Source organism: Lotus japonicus, chromosome 1 (genome assembly GCF_012489685.1).
Source record: "Lotus japonicus ecotype B-129 chromosome 1, LjGifu_v1.2".
NCBI classification, from domain to species: Eukaryota; Viridiplantae; Streptophyta; class Magnoliopsida; order Fabales; family Fabaceae; genus Lotus; species Lotus japonicus.
Genome location: NC_080041.1, coordinates 49,927,428 through 49,952,438, shown reverse-complemented (window position 1 = coordinate 49,952,438; position 25,011 = coordinate 49,927,428). Strand labels below are relative to the sequence as shown.

The window sequence follows — 25,011 nt, the reverse complement described above, 5'->3', positions numbered from 1 at the left end:
AGATGCACAAGAAAAAAACTTGTACATATTAGGAGCCTCCTAAATTCTGCTAAAAATAAAATTATAATATAAGAGCAATGCTATATTACACGACAGATTTTGTCATGTCATGTACGAAACGCGTTTTCTGGCGGTTACAAACCGCCAGAAACGCATAAGTGTCACAAAATACAAAAACCTGAGTCATAATTTCTGGCGGTTTTGAACTTACAAGCGGTTTGTAACCCCCACAAATTACGTTATGTACTTTAGCATTTTCCATAATATAAATTCTCTTTCTGTATGGTCTTGAAATCATCAAAGCCTAAATCCACCCTCCCACAACTCTCTCTCTCTCCTGCACTTTTCGCTTCTCTTATTTATTTCAAGTGCGATTTTGCTTTCTCTAGCTCTGCTTTTCACTCTGTTTCGTTGGTGGAAGTGTTTGGCAGTTGTGCTTTCTCTTGCTCTGCTTTCACTCTGTTTCGTCCGTTGGAAGTTATTTTCTCTATCTTATTGAAGCTTTGATATTTTTCAAGGGAGTGATTCTCTTCTGCTAAAATGTTTGCAGAAACTGGTCTTCTCTTCCCATATTTGCAGAATTTCTCTCACGAGTTCCAACAGCTTGAGGAGTATTGCATGACCCACAAGCCCAATGCTTCAATGGTACCCTTTCTCCAGTACTCTTCTCTATTTCTCTGTTACTATTTCCACTATCTTTTGATTCTACTGCTTTCAGGTATTCATGGTGAAATTATTTTAATTCCCCACCCCCCCCCTTAAAATGTCACGGATGCATGATTGTATCACTAGCTAAATAATCAATTACAACGAGTGTTAAACACTTAGTTGACAATATATCAAAATTGAGTGTAAAATTTAATAATCAAACTATTTTTTATGAATTTTTTAAATTTAAATATATAGATGAGAAGTAAGAGGACTTCGGCCCGATAAAAAAATTACAGTGGAAGGCAAAACAAAATTAAACTCTAAACTCGTAAAAAAGAAGGAAAAAAAACCAGTTATTTTTTGTGATTTAATATACACATAAATTCATTTGATTCTTTCACACTAGTATCAAGCCCGTTTGTCCGTGCGATGCACGGATAATATTTTACGAACTCCACTGTTAATTACAATTATTGAGTATTTGATATATATGAAATAATACAATGATATATTTACTAAGACATATAATTTTAATTAGTCAAACACTTATATGTCGTTATTATCTTATGTTTATGTTTAAATTTTTATCTTTCTTATATATATGAATTATTTGAGTTTTAAATGTTAATTGTGTTTGTCCCCTGCCGACTTGCACTTTGGTGCAATCTTTACAGTAAAAGATGAAAAGTTGGCTGAAATGTAATAACATATAGACTGTGAGGGAGATATTTGAAATTAAAAGAAAATATTTATACACATATCCAAGAGTAATGATTTATTCATATATCATTTTTTTTAATCTCATTTCCACACATTTTTCTAATTTCTCTTCCTATATATCTAAGGTGGATGTGGATAAGAAGTGTCAACAAAACATTATTCCATGAGCTTGCAAATGAACCTACATGCATTAAAATGAAAAAGACAAGTGATCCTAGTTCCTTAAAAGTGAAGTTACATGCACTTAAATCTTAAAGTTCTAAATCCAATTAGCTTAATTAGTTTCTTAAATTCTGTAGGTATTTGCCAAAGATTTTAGCAGCAATTTATTGTTATTTTGTTAACTTGTACTGGCCTAGCCATAATCACTCCTGTTAGTATAGGTGTGTTATGTGTGCTTTTGTGGTTTTTAATTATGATGGTAGCTAAAAAAACAACTCAACCTGGAAACAACTTTCTTTTAGAGATCAAAGTTGTTCAATTTGACTCAGCTCTCAAGCATCTCTCTAGCTAGAACATTTAAATGATGTCATTGAAAGAAGGATTTTTAAGAGATAAGATACAAAAAGAAAAATGACTAAAAAACTGTAACACAAAACTGATAAAATTAAAAAACATTGTTGTTCACAAAGCTGTATGTTCAATACCTCTGACGTTGAGAATGTCATGTAATTTGTAATTTAAATTGAAGTTTGAATGCTGGATAATTAAGAAAAATGAAAAAAAAAATTCTTTATGTCTACTCATATACACAATAAATCATTGGCATATAAGTTATAGATGACTGATGAGCAAATAGAGAGTACTTTTCAATCTTAATACAGTTTAATAAAATAAATTAAGAAGTCAATTACACACTTTTTGAATATAATTAAAATTTGAGTATATTATATAGTTCAATGAGTAAATTAATTTGGGGGTCCCTTATTGTAAATTACTATATAAATAGTTTAAGTAACATAAAACATTTTTTATTTTTGTAGGAAATTAGGAGTGTTAGAGGTGATCGTTTAAATTGACATCCACCCTTTTTGCCTTAGAATGGGTAGTGTATAAACTTGTGCTAGATTATAAAGGGTGATCTAAATTTCCACCAATAAATATCGTTGAGCATACTAATGAGTCCTCACTATTAAATAACACCAAAAAATAATTCAACATATATATATATATATATCATTATCTAATTGGAAAAACAAAATATGTCATTATCTATAACATTTTCCCTGCACAATATTTATACCAAAATATATGACCATCTGATTTAATAGACAGTGTTTATGATACATATTAACATAAAAAGAGAAATTAACTTGTTCAGAGAAGAGAAGAAAAATCTTGGCAAAGCAATCAGAGAAATCAATCAAGGCAAGGAGTAGAACAAATAAAAGTTTAACCATGTTGATAAAAAAAACATCCTAGTCTCGTAACAGAAAACAGAGCAATATATACAGTCAGTTCGACGACATGGGAGGACTACTAATTAGATGTATATGCTGTAGGTTCTAAAAATACCAGATCTTATTCCCTGGGTCTGCATTAAACTGACCTATAACTTATAGTGCAGAATACACACAGAACACAACAAATTTATATGAAATATGAAGCTCATCAATGTGTGATCATATTCTGCACTAAATATTGTACACAAACGTAAATAGCAATTATCATGTCTTTTAGAAGCCTGTTATTAGGCAGTTTAAAAATTTCTAGAAAATAAAAAACAAATAGTGAAAAGGGGTCGGATAGGATACAATGATGATTTACATGCAAATTGGTTATTCGGTGACTTGATTTGCTTCCTATGCCCATCATCTGAAGATACTCCAGATGCTAAGTCAGCATCACATCCAAAGCGTACATATTTTTCTTCTTTTTAGTTTATGTGGCTGGCCAAGGTGTAAGCTGCTTTCTTTTCAGTATGAAGGTAACTTCTTTGCATTTAGTCAAGACTCAAGAGTTCAGTTGAGTGTATAGCCATGGGGAAGGAGGATATTATATCATAAGATTTGTTGATTTGCTGAAACTACACCTCACATTTGCTCCCTTGGTACTGAAACACAACAAAACACCAAAATCAATTTTTTCGTCTTCTAAGAAATAGCATCCCGCTCTCAGATTAATCTAATGATTAAATAACATCAAGCACTCAAGTTTCAAAGAGACAAAGTAAGCAGCTGCATTAGAAAAAAGAAAGGAGAGAATTTCATAAAATCATACTTAGAGAACAAAATGTAAATGGAAAATGGAAAAACAATCCAAGTGGGCATGGGAACAATAGTAAATATTCAAAGAACCCTCAGTCAAGGAATAGGCATAAAACCTGCAGAGTAAGGTTCCTAAAAGCATGCTTAACCTCAATTTGAGAGGCACCTAGTTGGACTCTTAATGTCCCAAAGAATAAATCACCTTATTTACATCACTATATTCTGTCTCTTTCTTTATAACCCCTACATAACCCAAGAATTAGATCACATACTGAGGTAGCCTGCTTCTTGGTAAAAATAGTCTAATTAACGGTTACTAACAAAGAGATAATTTATAAAGTTAAAACAAAAAAAAGTGATAACTTTTTTTCATTGATTTTGCCCGATTTAGACTTTTGAAAGTACTGCATAGTGAAAGTCACACCACAACACACATACAATGCACAAATAGGCAACTAAGAATCAAACAATTATGAATAGAGATGAGGTCTATAATTGCATTACAGGAAACCTTTCAAAACTGTCACTGTCCTCAAAGAAATTAAACATAGTACTCACTAATTACCTGAAAATAGGATAGAATAATTATTAAGAAAAATTGAAAGACAAAAAGAGGCTAAAGAGAAATCAACAAAAGAGAAAGGACTCTGAACGAAACAAATGAACTACAACATTAAAGAAAGTGTAGCACCAAAAACTAAAGCAAAAAACGGAAGGAAGAGAACAACATTAGAGTCACACATACTCATCAAAATGCAGAAAGCTTTGCATAAAAAGAATGCTTTAAAGAAATTAGTATGCAAAAAATAAACCAAAGAAGGAACAAAATGTATATCTTGAATCATATAAAGATTTTCTCTCCATCCATTATTCTTTATTTCCATTCTTAATCATTTTTACACATGACATAGCATTCCCCTCATATCCATTCACACCTGAACTCTTTATTCTATTCAGGACCATTACAACCCATGTAGATCGTGCAAGATCAAGCTCTTTCATATTAATTCTTCAAACAAAATTCAAGAACACACACTTCCTCCCATTCCAAGATCTACCTGTTCTCTTTTGAGCACCCAACTCTTGTATCATGACAAACCCTCATACATAAAAATTTGTGTTAAAGAGCAGTGTTTGCTTCCAAACATTTGAATCAAGTTTTCCAATATGGATTTCCAATGACATGGATATGGGATTCATATAATTATGAATGTATGAGAGCAATCATAGGGAATAGAACCATTGAAATCAGTTAGACCAATCTGCATCCCATATGCCAATGCTCATCTCAATACCATATATTATGGTTTGGTTATAGCAGTTTTGATCAAAGCAATTAGTACTTCACAAAATCACAAGTTATTTAAACCATGAACACCTCTACTGGTAGTGTCCATTATACACCATAAACCAAAAAAATAATCTTTAGCAAGAAGAGGTGTCACAACTAAAAAACATACTGAAGGTGTGAAAAACGACTAGAAAGGGGAGGTTGAATAGCGTTTTTAGTACAAGACTTCCATCTTAAAGATTTTGGCAAATCTTTCGAGAACTTAAGTGCTAAAGATAAGAGATAGAAAAGCACACAAGTATTTTATCCTGGTTCACTTGATAAATCCCTCAAGCTAATCCAGTCCACCCGTTAAGGTGATTTCTTCCTTCTTAGAATGAAGGCAATCCACTAATCAGATAATTGTTACAACTGCACTTGAAACCTACAAGTGACTAACAATACACTGACTTAGCTATCACTAAGATTCACTCTCTTAGTCTTCTCTAGGATCCGATCAACCTTGATCTCCTAAAGGAATCACCACTAAGATTCACTCTCTTAGTCTTCTTAAGGATACTGACCTACCCGGTCCCTTAAGGAAAATCAAACAACTGTTTGAGGTTGGTGTTTACAAAGGTTTGCTTCTAAATAAGCTGAGTGTAAACTAAATAAGAACAGATGAAGAAAGTAGAGGCTGAATCTTTTCTTGTATTGCAGCTCTTGATTTTTCTCTTGCTTTTTTTTTTTTTCTTTCTTCTTTTCTTCAGCCTTTTATAGTCCAAGGTGCAAAGGATATTTCTGTTGAGAGAATATGACCGTTGGAGGGCATTTCTGGAACTTCCAGAACCTGCTGTGGCTGAACCTTGGTAGGTAGGCTTTTCAGAATAGTACACTGCTCTTGTACTTCTTGATAGAGACATTTGCCTTTAACCAATGACTTCTGATCAGAGGAATGCTTCGTGTTGGAACTTGTGAAGCTTGGTGATCAGAGTCAGAGGGATGCTTGGATCCTCTGACCTTCGTAACTTCTGCTTCTGGACCGTCAGAGCTTCTGAACCTTCAGAGCCTCTGATCCCTCAGAGCTTCTGGTCTTCAGATCTTCTGATCCTCAGATCTTCTGATCCTCTGATCTTCTGATCCTCTGATCCTCTGATCCTCAGATCCTCTGATCTTCAGATCCTCTGATCTTTTGATCCTCTGATCCTCAGATCTTCTGATCTTCAGATCCTCTGATCTTCTGATCCTCAGATCTTCTGATCCTCTGATCTTCTGATCTTTAGATCCTCTGATCTTCTGACGAATATATCTTCTGGTGTCAGAATCAGAACCTGTTTGTCAAAACACTCAAGACAAACATTAGAGTATCATAGTTGTTCATCCACAAATAAATACTTGTTATCATCAAAACATAGAGTTGTACCACATGACCAAATCTTGATCTTACAATCTCCCCCTTTTTGATGATGACAAAACCATGTATTTTGATGAACAACTCTAAACAAATAAACTGAATACACTCAGAGTATAGGGTATCAGAGTTAAAACTTATCCTGATGTGTATAGTTTATCTTGCTCCTTCTGAATCCAAGACTCGTGCTTGATTCTGAGCTAAGCTCCCCCTGAATCTAATACTTAATATCAATGTTAGTAATATCTAGATTCTGAGCTAAATAAAATAGGAGTTGTCAAGATACTATAAGTTCTCCCCCTTTTTGTCATAAGCAAAAAGAATGAAGGTGGAAAAAAATAGTAAGAGCATAAGACGAAATACTCCCCCTCAGAAGGAATACCAAGGGATACTTGGCTTTTGATTAGCATATCTTCTGATGAGAGCAGAAGTGTGGTTCTGGTGACATCTCCGTTCTGGAAAAAATTCCATCTTCAGATGCTTCAGAATGACAAGCTATGAAACTACTCTTCTTCTGATGACGCAAGTCAGAAGTTGTAGTAGCATCTTCTGATGTTGTTGCTTCTGGTTTGACAAGTTCTGAGTCTTTGTCTCTTTCTGAAACGGTCATGCTCATCTCTGCAAGCTTTTTCAGCTAGCTTTGACTTGACCAAATCTTACTCTACTGATGCCTCCAAGATCAACTTCACCTTCGGGTTCAAGTATTGGATCTTGGGACATATGCCTTTCTCCCGTCATGTGTTGCTTGCATCCACTGTCCAAGTTCCATGGTTGGAGTTTCGATGGACCTATTGAAGATATCTGCAACATATATAATCTTATCCCTAGGTACCCACTTTCTGGGTCCTTTCTTGTTAGTTAGCCCAGAAGTTCTGACAACTTTGGGTCTTTCAACAGGATAATGTAAAGGAATTTTTGCATGATATTTAGACATAGAGAAAGATCCTTTCTTAAGAGATGATGGAGCAACTTCAGAAGGTTTAGAATGACCAATGTCATATATTCCATTTCTACTTACGCCATAGATCATTGAAGCCATTAAGCTTCTGTCTACGCTTTTAGCTAGGAATCTTTGAAAAGACTTTTCATACTTAGATTCATGCTTACTATCAGAGGCATCGCAGGCAATAACTTCTTCTAACTTAGCAATTTGATTCTTAAGCACGGAGTTAGAATTAACTAAAGCATGGTTATCATTTTTCAAATCAGATATGATTTTCTCATGTTCAACAGAAGTTTCAGAGGCAGCAGAGAAATTCTTTTTCAACCTTTTATGCTTAGTCAAGAGAGAGTTATATTTATCCATAATATCAGACAAAGCATGTTTCAGTTCAGAGGTTGAGAAAGAAGCGAATACCTCATTTTCATCGTCTGAGGTAGGATCTCCTTCTGATGCTGAGTCAGAGTCAACAGCATCCTTTGACTCTGCTCCTTTGTCTTTGACAATAGCCATGAGTCCTTGAACTTCACCATCAGAGTCAACATCCTCTGATTCTGATTCATCAAAAGTCACCATCAGACTTTTCTTTGGTTTGAAATGCTTCTTTGACTTTTCATCCTTTGATGAACCTTTGTATTTGCTCTGCCTGTGCTTCCAGATGCAGTTGAGCTTTCTGGATATCAGAGTCAGCTCATCTTCATCAGAATCTTCTGATGCTTCTTCAGATTCTTCTGCTGCTGCTTGGAGAGCCTTAGCCTTTTCAGATTTGGATTTCAAGGCTATAGACTTCTTCTTCTGATCCTGATGTTCAGCACGCTTTAGTTCATGACACTTCAGTATGCTTATGAGTTCTTCCAAACTCATCTGCTCAACATCTCTAGTTAGCTCCAAGGAAGTTATCAAAGGCATCCAGCTTTCCGGAAGACCTCTAAGGATCCTCATGACATGATCCGCAGTAGTGTAGCTATTGCTGAGGGGTCTTATTCCAGCAATAATCAACTGGAATCTGGAAAACATATCCTCAATGGATTCGTCAGGTTCCATTTGGAAGGATTCATATTTCTGGATCAAAGACAGTGCCTTTGATTCTTTCACTTTCTTGTTTCCTTCATGAGACATCTTCAAGGATTCAAAGATGCCCTTGGCGGAATCACGATCAGTAATTTTCTCATATTCTTCATATGAAATGGCACTTTGCAGAATAGCTCTTGATCGGTGATGATCTCTGAATTCCTTCTTTTGATCTTCACTCATCTTCTCCCTTGGGATCTTTACACCATGTTCATCAACAGGAGGGGTGTAGCCATCAACAACAACATCCCAAAGATCAGGATCAAAGCCAAGAAAGAAGCTTTTGATTCTATCTTTCCAAAAATCAAATCTCTGACCTTCAAAGATAGGTGGTCTTGCACTGTATTGATATTTGCTCGTAGTAGTGGTGGAATCCATGAGTTTTTCACACTGGCCCGGATCTACTGAACACTGTTAAGTGTGGTAATCAGAACTTGCGCTCTGATACCAATTGAAGGTGTGAAAAACGACTAGAAAGGGGGGGTTGAATAGCGTTTTTAGTACAAGACTTCCATCTTAAAGATTTTGGCAAATCTTTCGAGAACTTAAGTGCTAAAGATAAGAGATAGAAAAGCACACAAGTATTTTATCCTGGTTCACTTGATAAATCCCTCAAGCTAATCCAGTCCACCCGTTAAGGTGATTTCTTCCTTCTTAGAATGAAGGCAATCCACTAATCAGATAATTGTTACAACTGCACTTGAAACCTACAAGTGACTAACAATACACTGACTTAGCAATCACTAAGATTCACTCTCTTAGTCTTCTCTAGGATCCGATCAACCTTGATCTCCTAAAGGAATCACCACTAAGATTCACTCTCTTAGTCTTCTTAAGGATACTGACCTACCCGGTCCCTTAAGGAAAATCAAACAACTGTTTGAGGTTGGTGTTTACAAAGGTTTGCTTCTAAATAAGCTGAGTGTAAACTAAATAAGAACAGATGAAGAAAGTAGAGGCTGAATCTTTTCTTGTATTGCAGCTCTTGATTTTTCTCTTGCTTTTTTTTTTTCTTTCTTCTTTTCTTCAGCCTTTTATAGTCCAAGGTGCAAAGGATATTTCTGTTGAGAGAATATGACCGTTGGAGGGCATTTCTGAAACTTCCAGAACCTGCTGTGGCTGAACCTTGGTAGGTAGGCTTTTCAGAATAGTACACTGCTCTTGTACTTCTTGATAGAGACATTTGCCTTTAACCAATGACTTCTGATCAGAGGAATGCTTCGTGTTGGAACTTGTGAAGCTTGGTGATCAGAGTCAGAGGGATGCTTGGATCCTCTGACCTTCGTAACTTCTGCTTCTGGACCTTCAGAGCTTCTGAACCTTCAGAGCCTCTGGTCCCTCAGAGCTTCTGGTCTTCAGATCTTCTGATCCTCAGATCTTCTGATCCTCTGATCTTCTGATCCTCTGATCCTCTGATCCTCAGATCCTCTGATCTTCAGATCCTCTGATCTTTTGATCCTCTGATCCTCAGATCTTCTGATCTTCAGATCCTCTGATCTTCTGATCCTCTGATCCTCAGATCTTCTGATCCTCTGATCTTCTGATCTTCAGATCCTCTGATCTTCTGACGAATATATCTTCTGGTGTCAGAATCAGAACCTGTTTGTCAAAACACTCAAGACAAACATTAGAGTATCATAGTTGTTCATCCACAAATAAATACTTGTTATCATCAAAACATAGAGTTGTACCACATGACCAAATCTTGATCTTACACATACATATAACTAAAAAAGCCAAGTGTATGTAGTATTTAATTTTCTGCATCGAGACCAAATATTGACACCAAATCTCTTGATTTTCTGCAACCAATAGGAATCAAATAGCAATTGGAAGGGAAGGTGAAATGTGGTGGAATGAGGGTGGTCGGAATATTTATAGGCAACTCAATCTGAGGAAAAAAACACGGAAGAGAACTTCTGTAAAACCTTCCAACTACAACCCTCTATCTACAAACCTAACCCTGCCAATTCCCCAAAAAATAGGACATTTAATCAATAACCCAAGAATTAGATCACATACTGAGGTAGCCTGCTACTTGGTAAAAATAGTCTAATTAACGGTTACTAACAAAGAGAGATAATTTATAAAGTTAAAACAAAAAAAAAAGTGAAACTTTTTTTCACTGATTTTGCCCGGTTTATACTTCTGAAAGTACTGCATAGTGAAAGTCACACCACAGCACACATACAATGCACAAATAGGCAACTAAGAATCAAACAATTATGAATAGGGATGAGGTCTATAATTGCATTACAGGGCTTACCTTTCAAAACTGTCACTGTCCTCAAAGCAATTAAACATAGTACCCATTAATTACCTGAAAATAGGACAGAATAATTATTAAGAAAAATTGAAAGACAAAAAGAGGCAATTGATTGAAATGTGGCAAGATCTAATTACTGAACAGATATCTGGTGAGATCCCTAAATATTAGGGGGAAGATGGACAACAGAACATATGGACCAAATCTCTCCAAAGATGGACATCGTTGAAAGATCTCTACAAATATCGCCAGAAATCTCGGCATATTCAACCTAAATCCAACAAAATCCCTAAAATGTGGGGGACAGAATGTATGAACTCAGCATTCATGGGAGAAAGCAGATGAAAAAATCATAGGAAATTAAGGGATACGTAAGAGATATCAGAAAATCATGGAACAGATTTGATTTCACTCATGATGTCTCATCCTTTCCTCATTCTTATCATTATCCATGATAAAGGTAAGCATAATATAAAAGAGAAGAGATGAGGTTACTCACTTATATTTCATTTGAAGCCCCTAATGCACTTTTCTTTATTAGTAATTTATCACTATCTTATCAGAATAATGAAAGACAAACTGGTAGGGGAAAAACAACTCCTATAAGTTTAGGCAGTTCCATTACAATTAGATGCTTCACCTTACTTACAAACACTCAAGAAGAATTCATGCTTCCTAAATGCAAAACTTCACACATTTTATTAACATAGGCCATGCAAAATACAGTTTAAAAAAACTAACTAAACCCAAAGGTAATGCATAATATTTTTAATTATTTTATGTGGTGAACTAAATCAGTAGAAAGCAAGCAAAATAATAATTTAGAGACATGAGATAAAAATGGCAGGGGGAAAACAACTCATATAAGCATATGCAGTACCATTCACCATCCTCGCAAAAGCTCAAGAAGACTTAAAACTTCCTCAATACATAACTTTAAAACTTTGGAAGATTAGCAATGAAATAGTGTCTTTACTCCCACACCAAAGCATGAACGTAGCATATATCTTATGAAGTTCACAGTAAGGTTTCACAAGTTACAATCCAAACCAAAAGAATAAGGAATGGAGTCTTTGTGGTTAAGAGTGTAAGTTCAAAGTTACCAGTTAAAAGAAATAGCTAATTGTATTTAGTCCATTGATGTTTTTCTAGACACCAATTTTGAACTAACAATCTTAACTACAAAAACTCGTTGATGAAATATTATAAGGCAAACACTAAGGCACAGTTTTGAAAATTCAATTAAGATACTACTACGCTTAGCAGCAACCAACCACCCTGCCTCCAGTGATTTGAAAACTAATAAAGATCAGTTGTTAAATGTCAAAACAATCAGTTTGTGCAAGAGGATTCATACTGTGTTGGTTTTCATTATGGTAATGATAAATGCTTTCATTTTCAAATCTCCTTAAAACTGCCTGCGCCACAATGTGACTTAAAGCTCTTTGAAACACATTTCTAGCAAGAGAAATAAGAGAATGACAAAATGATAAATGAAAAGCATTAAAAAGAAACCAATCTATACCAACTAAACTTAAATTAATTAATTGAAGTCAAAACAAATTCTAAACCATTATGTAGAAGTGAAATTAAGGTGAAAAATACATAGTTAAATTATATATCTCTTTTTTCTATAATCTCTTTTTATATCTCATAGGTGGATGTGTGTTTGGATTGTGAATAATACATTATTCCATCTTTTACATGACTTGACTTCCAACTTACAATAAACAAAGTTCACATGCAGTGATGCTATATTTTCCAAGTACCAATCTAAATGCCTTTTTATATCGTTTTCTACGGAAATAACTAAAAATAGTACATAAAATTTAAAAATTAAGATAAAACTAAAGAAACAGAATCTCAAAGTAACCATACTTAAATTATATAGCTGAAAGCCTAAGCAAGGGTCCATTGAGATTGTAATCAGACAAGTCCATGAATGCTAAGAGAATGACGTGGGTTTTTTATTTGTGCAAGTAAGCGAACAAATTAGAGGGGGGGGGGAGATAACCATAGTCACAAGAAAGTAAGTTGTGAGATTTTGGAAATTGACACAGGAAAAAATCATATTGTTCGTTAGCCCACATCTTTATGATCAAGGAGGCAAGAAAATTAGCTCAAGTGATTGAGTTTATTCATATATAATGATTAACTTTTTCATATTTTTGTGCTGGATATGGAAAATTTCTTTATTGCGTTCAAGTAAGGGAATTTAAGAATAATAACCATTCTGCTAAACTGTGTCTATTAGTAGCTTGACCTCAGTTGCCCTGCACATTCAAGTCATGTTAAGATTTACCTCATCAATGGAGAGCTAGCCATGGACAGAAAGAATAACCACTTACTTCTGGAGCCTCCATATCATCTACTCGGAAATCATCTGCATTCACTTCAACAACTTCCAAGAAGTTAGGATTAGGTCTCACTGCAAAGGCTACAGTTGCATCCTGCACATGGTTCCAATTAAATCACATTGTGTTTTGAGTCTCTTAAAAGAGACAACTATGAGTGATTAGAAGAGAATAAAATCAATAGCCTAATGAAACAAAGAAAAAGCATGCCCACAACTGAATGAAGAAAGAAATCTAAACTGAAAAACATATAAGCATGAGTTTTCATCACTGTTCTCATTCGTTGAACCAAATCTGTCATGAGAGAAGTTAAAGAAATATTAAACACCTTATTAGTTCTAAGACTTAAAGATGACACAAACCATGTAGATGGAGACAAATATAAGTAAGAAAGATTACAACAACAACAACTAATACCCAAAACTCAGAGACCTAAACAACATAAAATGAAAAACACCAAAGCATTCTCATTTAAGAATACGTAGCTCCCACATCTCTCTTTAAATGAAGCTGTGTTTTATTAATGCAGACTGATACAATCATAGAAATCAATACTGTCCAAATTGCAAGGATTCCAACCAAAGACGCATTGGATAGCCCTTTTAGCCAATTACTTATTTAATCATGTACAAAAGAATATTTCTTTCATAGGCTAACAAATCTTAGAAAGTGATTCTCTCCACTGCAGATTGAACCTCTAGACAAATGTTCTTGCTCTTGTATACTAATGTCTGCATACATCATGCAAAAAAGAACTCAATCTACTGCAGTAGAACACTACACACATCATGCAAAAACAAAAGTCTAAATAACAGCTTTTACATTACCAGTTATGCTAGAATGTAAATAGAACACTGCATACTGGAAAGCCAGTGAGCTTGACATTCACATAGATAACATTGGTAAAAAAAATTACAAAATATGAATAACAAATGTTAAAATAATATTACATTCCAATCTACTGCAACTTGATATTGATAAGGAAACATGTACAAAACATTGAGAGAACAACAAATAACATCAGAATCAAAGAGGAGAAGTTGCAAGGCATATGGTTTAGTAGGTTCATCTCTCACTTCATAATAACCCTTGCTCTGATCTTCCATGCTTCTCTCCTAGGGCATAAATTTCTAATGGAATTCATCAGTGCAGATACAGAATAAATAAAAGAAAGAGAGGGGGGTTCAAGCAGCAGGGTTCGGATATGGGAATGGTGAGATTGGGGATACAAAACAGGGGTATTTATAGCCAAAATATGAAACTATACTAACAGAAACAAAGTTCAAACAAATCTAAATAAAAAAAATAACAGGAGTGATAAAAAAGTCAGATAATACAAACTTTATTCAACAAAATGAACAAAATTAATGAGGCATCGGATTGATACTGACCATTTGATAAATGAATCAACCTTTGGTGATGCATTCAACCATGATTGTTGGGGAACTCATGAAGCCGGATGACGAAGGAACAGTGAAGCATTTGTTATGTCGATAATTCATTGGTTCTACCATAAACGACGACAACTCATAATCAACCGGCGCCGAAAGTAACCATCATCCGATCAATCAGTATGAGAGACTCGATGGAGAAATTGGTGAGAAGTTGGTAAGAAAATTAGGGATAACACGAAACAACAGCTGGAGTTTGAGACCCATGTGGAGAAAAGTACACCTTCCAAAGAGAAATCATGACATCAGAATGAGATGAAGGGTTCGGCGGAGCAGGTGGAATGAGAGAGGACGACGGCGATGGAAATCTAGGGTTCGTGACAGAAGAGAGGAAACAAACCAAGCTCTTGAAACGACGTCGTATGTGGACCTGGCGAGATAAAAAAAATTACAAATGACAATATATCGGTAACAGGACAGATGTCACTTCGCCATTGGTGGTCTTTTAGCTACAGTAATTGGAGAATAAGAAGTAGTAGATTCTATATCCAGAATATTTTTGCATTGTCATACTCATAACACAAGTGGAAACAGCTAGAGTTGGCCTTAAGTGCTGGATCTGGAAAAGTGTTACAAAAGGGGAAAAAAGTGTAGATGGAAAGTGTTTTCAGTGTGATACTTCCGTGTTCTGTAATCTTTCTTCCATTTCTTTATCAGTTTCTTGTAGGTGTGAACCCTTAGTGGGGTTTGTCTTTTTCTGCCGCACTCAGGGAGGTTGATTGAAGAGGAAAAAGTCTTTTTATTCTCTTTTTTCTTTGTATTAATGAAAAGTTTTGAGGAAAAGGACTTGTTAATGCAATACTCAATAATTTCTTCATGGGTTTTTGTCTGGCATTAAATATATAGTTTGAAAGAGAAAAATCTTACTATTTTGTATTTCCATTCGACAACAATAAACCTTTGGTTAATGATTTTGAAACAATTCAGATACATGAACTTAAGATATTTTGGTGAAAATATATGTACATTTGCATAGTGTATATATTCAATAGATACCCACTCAAAGTGAGAAATAGAGACAAGTAACGAATGTGATGATGAATGTGATATACCATGGATGTGATAAGAAGTGATAGATAGAAAAATAAAGTGTTTATTGTGTGTATGTAATGTTTGTTTGTATGTACAAGTATCATTAGGATATTTTGATATTTATTGGCTTTTAGTTTCCAGAATTACTTTAACCGAGGTTCTATTATGTTGGGAAAAAAAAGTTCAATATTTTGGCTTGTGATGGAAAAGAAAGTTATGATCCATTTTCTCTAGGTGAGTTATATAGTCAATGTTTGGATACACGTTGATTTTGATGTTGGAATGAGAATTGATATGATTTGGGAAACAAAGGATCGTCTTGAAAACCGGTGACAAAAGATAGGAACTTGACCCTAACCGCGACCTGCCGGTAGAACCAAAGTTATCAAAGATAAAAGGGGAACTTGACCCTAACCGCGACCTGCCGGTAGAACCAAAGTTATCAAGTTTAGTTCTTAACCCAAGAACAAATGGGAAGCTCTCATAATATGAGAAAACTCAATATCATTCAGATTCAAAAACTGCTTTGTTCCATACATTGAGTCCCTATTTATAGGCTAACTGGGATGCTACTCTTTCCAATAAGTAATAATGCTCCCACTAACATTTAATAGACTCCACTAGAGATTTATAGCTCCAGTAGCATTGGAAACTTGAGTAAAAGCCCACTATTCCTAAAGATGAGTCAAAGGCTCATAAAAGACATTAAAAACCAACTAGGGGGAATACAAAATGTCATCAGAAAATTCACCCCTATATTAAATACGAAAATTCAAGAAAATAACTAAAATGGACTTATTTACTAAATATTAATGTCCATGAGTGCATCTTGAACATGCAGATTGGGTTCTTGGAAATTATGCCTTCAAGTTGGGTCCAAGTCATCATCATTCTTGAGTTCAAGGAAATTGACCCACTTTGGAGTTGCTTCTAATTTATTCTGATCTTCTTTTCCCTTGAGCTCCAAAATCAGTCCTTGCAAAGCTTGCTTCATTCTTTTGGTCTTGGACCTCCTATTTCCTGCAAAGGGTCTTTGTCTGGGCTGGACCGATCCTCATCATTCCCTCCCTCTTCGAAAGGATTCGTCCTCGAATCAAACCCATCACCTACATCAAACAAAGATAGATCAGCCACATTAAAAGTAGAACTTATAGTTCCATATTCATTTGGCAAATCCAGCTTGTAGGCGTTGTCATTGATCTTTTCTAATACTTGGAAAGGTCCATCTCCCCTTGGGTGCAATTTGGATTTTCTTTGAGTTGGAAATCTTTCTTTCCGCATATGAACCCAAACCCAATCTCCGGGTTCAAAAGTAATGCGAACACGCCCCTTATTAGCTTGCTTTGCATACTGCTCATTCCTTTTCTCAATGTTTGCTCTAACCTTGGCATGCAACTCCCTGACAAAATCTGCCTTTTTGTTTCCATCAAAATTAGCAAATTCATTAGTAGGTAAAGGTAAGATATCCAATGGAGTCAAAGGGTTAAAGCCATACACAACTTCAAACGGAGAGTAAGAAGTAGTAGAATGCACAGCTCTATTATATGCAAACTCAACATGTGGCAAACATTTTTCCCACTGTTTTAAATTCTTTTGAATGATTGCACGCAGCAAGGTAGTAAGTGTTCTATTCACAACCTCAGTTTGCCCATCCGTTTGTGGATGTGCAGTTGTAGAAAACAGAAGCTTAGTTCCTAACTTACTCCATAAAGTTCTCCAAAAATGACTTAAGAATTTCACATCTCTGTCACTTACTATTGTTCTTGGTAATCCATGCAAACGCACAACCTCTTTAAAGAACAAATCAGCAATATGTGTGGCATCATTTGTTTTGGAGCATGCAATGAAATGTGCCATTTTGCTAAACCTATCAACAACCACAAATATGCTGTCCTTCCCACCCTGTGATTTAGGAAAACCTAAGACAAAATCCATTGAGATATCAGTCAAAGGTTGATTAGGAACAGGCAAAGGTGTATAGAAACCATGGGGCATCACTTTAGATTTGGCTTGCTTACATGTTATGCATTTTTCACAAACAGATTGCACATCATGTTTCATTTTAGGCCAATAAAAATGCTCTTTCAAAATTTCTAAAGTCTTTTGAACCCCAAAATGTCCCATTAATCCACCACCATGAGTTTCCCTAACAAGCATTTCACGCAAAGAACAAACAGGAACACACAATTTATCTTTCCTAAACAAGAAACCTTCATGTTTATAATAGTCCCCAAAAGCATGCTTAGAACAAGAATCCCATACCTGTCCAAAATCAAAGTCATTGGCATACAAGTCCTTGATATGCTCAAACCCAAGTAGTTTTGTTTGCAATGAAGTAAGCAATGCATACCTTCTAGACAAGGCATCAGCCACAATGTTTTCCTTACCATTCTTGTACTTGATCACGTAAGGAAACTTCTCAATGAACTCCAACCACTTGGCATGTCTTTCTTGAAGCTTTCCTTGAGAACTTAGAAACTTCAAGCTTTGATGGTCAGAATGGATGACAAACTCTCTTGGCCACAAGTAATGCTGCCAATTTTGCAAAGTTCTTACCAATGCATAAAGCTCCTTGTCATATGTGGGATAATTCAACTCTGCTCCACTAAGCTTCTCACTAAAATATGCAATCGGTTTGGAATCCTGCATCAAAACAACACCTATTCCAACACCAGAAGCATCACATTTGTAAGGCCCAAGTTTTAACGCTTTGGATAAGTGAATAAAATAAAAGAGTTATTTGATTAAGATAAATTTGGGAAGGAAAAAGGTTCAGGAAAAGTCCAAGAATTTATCGAAAAACCGAAAGAGTTATAGCACGACTAACATACGCTTAATCCTAGGTCAAAGGTATTAGTGAATAGTTAATTTACGCTTTAGGACACGATGGAAACTAATTCCAAAAATCCTCAGAGAAATGTTAGAACTTCTCTTTTCCGTCCTTAAACAATCATTTCGATGCGAAATCCTGGAAAGTACGAACGTCAAATTCCAATTCTCGGAAGTTTGCCGAAACGGAATCCCTGATAGTTCGAGAAACCTAAGATCGACAGACGATGAAGGTTTTTTCTATTCGGAGCTGCAAAAAAAGATTCCACGCGCGTTCTCCTATTTCTCTCATCATTCCTAATCTTTCTTCAGAAGGAAGTTTTCTCATCCGACGATCACTGCAAAAAGTAGTTTTTCGGGATAACCCGACTTACACCGACTTATGCCGATCTTGGATCTTCTGGTTTAATTCCAAGAATCCTATTTTGAGTTCTGGAATTCTGTCGCCAGAACCTATCTTAGAATGCGCAGAGGAACGCGCAGGAAAAATCGGAATCGCAAAAAAATCATTTTTTCCGTTTTTTCCAAAACCTATAAATAGCTTGAAAATTAGATTTTTTGCAAAAAAACCCATTTTCCCCTCCCCCAAAACCGCGAGTTCCTAGAGAGAGAGAGAGATCCGGATCTTCGTCGTTTCTTGCCCGTTTGCTTCACCGATCGTCACTAATCGAAGACCTCGAGGTAGGTAATCTATACTCTCCTTCGAATCGTCGTTTCTGTCCACTTCTCCTGCGACTTTCTGAGTTCAAAATTTTGAGGTTTTTGAAAAACTGTTCAAATCAGCTGATTTCAGCGTCTAAACTTCTTCCCTGCATGCTCCTGAGCGTGTTCTGCGAATTAGATTTTGTCAAATGTCGACGAAATGCCGCCGGGATCAATTTCTACCCTAAATACCCATTTTTCGGCAAAGTCGCAATCTTTACGCTCTAATCTATCGACTTGGCTTAGTGCTAGTAGGATATGTCGTCATAAACGTCGTTGTGGACGTCCCCATCCAATTTTTTTTTCAAAAATCCAATTTTGAAATTTTGAGCTAAAAATAATGACCAAACTACCCCTATATCAGTTTTCGATCCGAAAATTTTTCCGAGCTTAGAACCGTCTTAGTTACGGCGTATGTTAACCTAGGAACCAAGTTTGATCGAAGAAAAATCGACCCTCCCAATTAAGGAAAGTGGCCGAGAGCTATACCAAGGGGGGAGGAAATCCGACTTTTTCGAAAACTTGTCTTAACGCGTTAGATTGTCGTACCACAGAGTTTGTAATGTACCGTGTAACCCTAGGACTTATTGCTTGCTGAGTTTCTGACTCAATGTGTTGATTTCTGTGATTTTGGCTTAAGGTTCTTTTGAGCAGTTTCCTGGAGATCAAGGCGAGGAACGTGAAGGAGGTCGTGAGGAAAACGCTGGAGGAGTTACAGGTGAGGGCTACTCTCTGAATTACTAGATAATGCTTTAGGTGTCGACAAGTTCGACTTGATTTATGTGTTATGCACTTAATTGCTAAATGTCTGAATTGTTCTCTGAGGCTTCGGCCGACCTTGTTGAGTAATTGATGCCATGATATTGTGTGCTAAATGATTCACATGCTATGTGCTACATGGTTAACTTAGGATGTGTTGGAATATGTTGTTTATGCTTTTCACTGAGCTGTTTTATTTATGCTATTCCACTTGTACCTGAGATTCTGAGGAGTGAGGATTACGGGCAAGTCATGCCGAATTTTTATGAGATTTTGAGAGAGTTTGAAAGGACGAACGAAGTTCGGACCTTGTTATATTTTAATGGATCGAGACCTTCTCAGAAATTAATTGGGATTATGGGATCCCTGAAACTCATAGGAAGTATCATAAGACTAAACGAAATCTATTTTCTCAAAGGAAATTCATAAGACATTAATCAATCTCTAAACCCCTTGAACAATGATAACAACATTTAGATAAGAGCTTAGAGCCTGAATATTAGTCTTGAAGATATGAGAAGTGTCGTCGAGTCCAAGTCTTGAGGAAACTTACAAGTTTCCGAGTATGCTTATACTCTTTCGCTCGATGAGCAGTTTAATGTTTGGCTATCTAAAGTTTAGCCGGAGACTATAAGTTTCCAAGTACTTCGGTACCTTTTCGCTCGATGAGCAGTTTATTGATTGGCTATCTAAAGTTTAGCCGGGAACCATGAGTTCCAAAGTACATTCTTCTTCTTTTTGATTAATTCATTTTGTCGCAGAATCGACATTTGCCTTAGGGTAGGCTTTTTAGAGACAATAAGTTAGCTAGAACACGTGACGACGTGTCGAGTGAGGTCGGAGACGTTGTTTGGCTAATCACTTGCATTCATGCACTCATTTTGAGGTTAATACACGGCGGATTACCGGACCTCGGTGGATTCCAAAATGGTCATAAGACCTGGATTTCCATATTTAGGACACTACGGTGGTCCTTAGTAGCAGACGGAATGGCAGACCTACGGGTTCACTGCTGATCTGACTACTTTTGTGTGGTGTAAGAGGCGCCCGAGCGGAATGGTCCCACTTTGGCCGGTGTTAGGGCTGACTCGATGGTGTCCATCCTTCTTCCGGAATGCATTTTGTTACCCAGCATTGCATTTCATGCAACATACATGCTGACTTAGTTGCTGAGTGTGATTGGTACCTGTTTATCCTACTTGAGGCATGCTAATTGTTGTTATTATCTTTATATTCATTGTGATATATGCAACCCTAGGATGTTATCCCTAAACGTATAAGCCTGAGAGGCTAAATAATTATTACCCTATATATCTGGTTTTATTATTTATATAATTCTTTGGAGTTGACCCTCGCGTCTTCTGTGTGTGTTTGGGCGGACTACGCCATTGTCAGTTGAGTATGGCGGACCGGTTCACGATGGTTCACCCTTCAGGGGAAACTAGGTTGAAGAAGCTTGATCAGGAGGACTACGGTTCAGGGGTGGTCGACCCCGCTGGCCACCGAGCGACTTACTCAAGATGGGATTAGTGTAGGAGTAGTGTCGATGCTCTGACCGTCATGCTTCAGTTTTGGGGACAGGGTAGTTTCCTACCGGTAGCTTTTTGTGTGGTTTCCTATGGAGATCACAGAGAGCTGGTTGGATTTAGCGAGGCATGTATATATAGTTGTATAGTAGTTCCTTTTATCTTTTGTTGGGGAGTTTATTGCTTTCTGTCTTTAGTTATATTGTCAAAAAAAAAAATAATTCACGTTTTTCTGCTTAAGTTATTTCTTTGGTTACTAAAGTGACGCCACCGAAATCGGGGTGTTACATTGTGGTATCAGAGCTTGTCGAGTCTTTCGGGAGTCTTTGGGGAATAGGTCTTCTGTGCTAGGTTGTGTGACTCTGTAAAGAGTAAAAATTGATTGTCTGCCAAGCGATTTCTCGCTTAGAATTGATTGAAGTTATTGCTTGATCATATTGTATAGTTGTGCCAGAGACTATCTTGTGATGGGTACTAACTGTTTGTTTGACTAAGCATAGGATGGTAAGCCCTGACAGGATGGCAAAGGCAATAGCTACCATGATTGAGGCAATGATGAATCAGGCTGCTGAGGACGCTTACAGACGCGCTGAGGAGGCTGCACGTGAACGACCTCAACCGCTAATCGAGGCGTCCAAGTACCAGCATAGTGGATTGGATCGAGCTGGAGCTGGAGGACCAGTGAGGTCAGATCCACAGGAGTACCGGCAGTGGAAGCCATACCAGCATCCCGAGGGAAGAGACCCTACCCCAGGATCACGCAAGTTAACGACCGCAACTAATTTCCAGAAGGCTGTGACATGCTACCGTTGTGGGAGACTTGGACACTACGCCTTTCAGTGCCCAATGACTGGACCAAAATGCTGCAAGTGTAAACAACGTGGACATTTGGTTGTAAACTGTAGGACGTTCCAGGCAGGACTGTCTGACAACAAGATGAAGGGCAAGCTTCCTGCCATGGTCAGAGGGGAAAAGAAACAAGTGTCATGTTACAGATGCGGGGAGATTGGGCACTACTCCACGAAATGCCCGAAGGGGAAGCCGAGGTGTTTCAAGTGTGATCTACCAGGACATCTGGCCAACAACTGCAAGACACCCAAGGTTGAGCCGTTTGTTAACACCGTAAGGGGAAAGCGCCCTGCTGCTGAAGGAAGGGTTTATATCATGGACGGTGAAGGAGCTGAGGGATTAACCAGAGGAGAGCGCAATAACGATGGTAACCTTCTAACTATTCTTTCTCATTCCGGTATAATACCCTTCAATACTCTCGTAACGTGTGCAATACACCTAACTTGCCTTTACTGTCGAGCTTTGACTTTATAGTTATTACGCCTAATAATACTTTATTTGACCGTTGCTCGTGTTTAAACTATAGAAGTTACACGAGGTTTAGAATAACGCGTTAAGCCTAGAAAAGTAGTCTTGCACCGATGTGTTTAACAAAGAAGCTAGAAGCTGAAGGATGAATCTCAGGGAGATTCCGTATGGATAGTATATGTATGGTGTCGAGAGTGTGTAGTTCCGTAGCGGCATCATTGAGGATTTAATATCAAGATCTCTGTGACTACTGAATGTTAGGAACTCATCGACTGTTCCAGTGGGTTTTTCTAAATCTTCACCTTCGATGTATTAGGCCTGATCAACTTAATATTGAGGGGGTGATATTCGGAATCAGAACTGGCAATGGACTTTGATAGATGGATTGGTAAGATTAATTTGATTGGATCGAGGATTAGTGGAGTCGGGAAGTAAAGTTTTTGTTAAGTAATTGATTTCCTTTGGGGAGGAGTTATAGTTTAAGAAATGGATATTCATTTAAGAAGTATTGAAGAATTAAAGGACATTTGAGGTCCAAACGTGGTGAAAGTTTAGGTTTTAAGTCTATGAATTCTTGTCTTAAGTGCGTAGGACTCAAGGTTTGTCAGGTTTTGATCGAGAGACTAAGTATCGGATTGATGGGAGGACGATCTAGTTACAGAAATAAAGAGTTAGTATTATGATTAATACATGAGGTTGTTATATGTGGACAAATTTCTTAGAGTCTAAGAGTGAATGGAACTTTGTTATGGAGTCCGATATTGCATGCTGGGGTTAGCAAGTGAATTTCACTAAGTTAAGTGAGGATTTAAGGGTTAAGATTGACCTTGGGAGGTGAAAATCATGTTCGAATCAGAGATTTAGTGGTGTTGGCATTAATGATTGTAGTTAAACCTCCGAATGTTGAGGGATCGGATGATAAAATGACTAGTTAAGTTTCCTGAGGTACAACTATGGTTTGATTTTCTAGGGAATAAGTTCGGATTTGGGGGAAGTGTTAAGGATTTTAGGTAATTGTAAGTGGGTTGTGAATAAGTGAAGGTTGGTTTTATGGTTCAAGTAAGGGAAGTCTCGAAAAAGGGGAGATGACAATAATGGATTGTAAGATATTAAGATGGTGATTAGCTTATAAGTTGCTGATGAATGGATGTTAAAAGGGATTGGGTCTAGCGATGCACAAGGTATTAAGACTCACGTCGAGTTTTACTTTGAGTGATGACTAAGTAGAAGATTGATTTCATGGTGCGAATGAGGATAGTTACGAAGTTGGAATCGACGTTAATGGACTAGTAGATTCCAAGGGAATAGTTCGTCTATGAGTTATAGAGCGATCGAGTTAAGTTTTGAATCATGAGTGGAGATCACGAGGACAGGTTGAACATTCACTCTGGAATGCCAGAGGTGTACTGAGTTTAAGCAGAATTTTTGGACGAACAAAAGTAAAGGATCAAGTGGTTAAGGTTGTGCAATTGCACGTAGCGTCAACCAATGTTATTTCCAACATAGAACCGACACGAGTGGTCGAGCAGGACGACATAGAGCTTAAAGTACTTGTTTGACCAGAAGGAGTTGAACATGAGACAACGACGCTGGATGGAATTTCTCAAGGATTACGATTTTACCTTACAATACCATCCTGGAAAGGCTAATGTTGTTACTGATGCATTGAGCAGGAAGATGCATATCTCATCAATGATGGTTAAGGAGCTGCAACTGCTGGAACAATTTTGAGATTTGAGCTTAGATGTGAAAGCATCTGAGGGAGAACTGAAGTTTGGGACGATCAAGATCACCAATGGATTGATGGAAGAAATCCGAGACCAACAGTTACAAGATGAATTTTTACTCGGAAAATAAGAATTTAGTAATTCAGGGTAAGGACCCGGAATTCAAGGTAGGGAGTGACAATATCCTGCGATGCAAGGATAGAGTGTGCGTACCTAACAACCCTGACTTAAGGAGGTTGATTATGGACGAAGGTCACAAAAGCAAGTTGAGCATTCACCCTGGAAGGAAAAAGATGTATCAGGACTTGAAGGTGAATTTTTGGTGGCCAGGGATGAAGAGACAAGTGGCAGGATATGTAGCTGCATGTTTAATCTGTCAGAAGGCGAAGGTGGAACATCAGAAATCTTCAGGTATGCTACAGAGCTTGGATGTACCTCAATGGAAATGGGATAGCATATCGATGGATTTTGTCGTGGCGTTGCCAAGAACTCAAAAAGGATATGATTCGATTTGGGTAGTCGTGGATCGATTGACTAAGTCGGCTCATTTCATACCTATGAGAACTACGTACAACGTGGATAAGCTATCGGAGATTTATATAGCTGAGATTGTGCGACTTCATGGAGTGCCAACAAGTATCGTTTCCGATAGAGACCCGAAGTTTACTTCACATTTGTGGGGAGCTATTCATGAGGCTTTGGGAACGAGGCTGAGATTAAGTTCTGCTTATCATCCACAGACTGATGGGCAAACTGAGAGAACTATCCAATCATTGGA

General features: G+C 37.1%; 1 pseudogene; it reads left to right on the top strand.

Moving 5' to 3' along the window:
* Nucleotides 1-225: 225 nt before the first annotated feature.
* LOC130744278 (uncharacterized) overlaps nt 226-25,011 on the top strand; it is a 44,835-nt pseudogene continuing 20,049 nt past the window's right edge.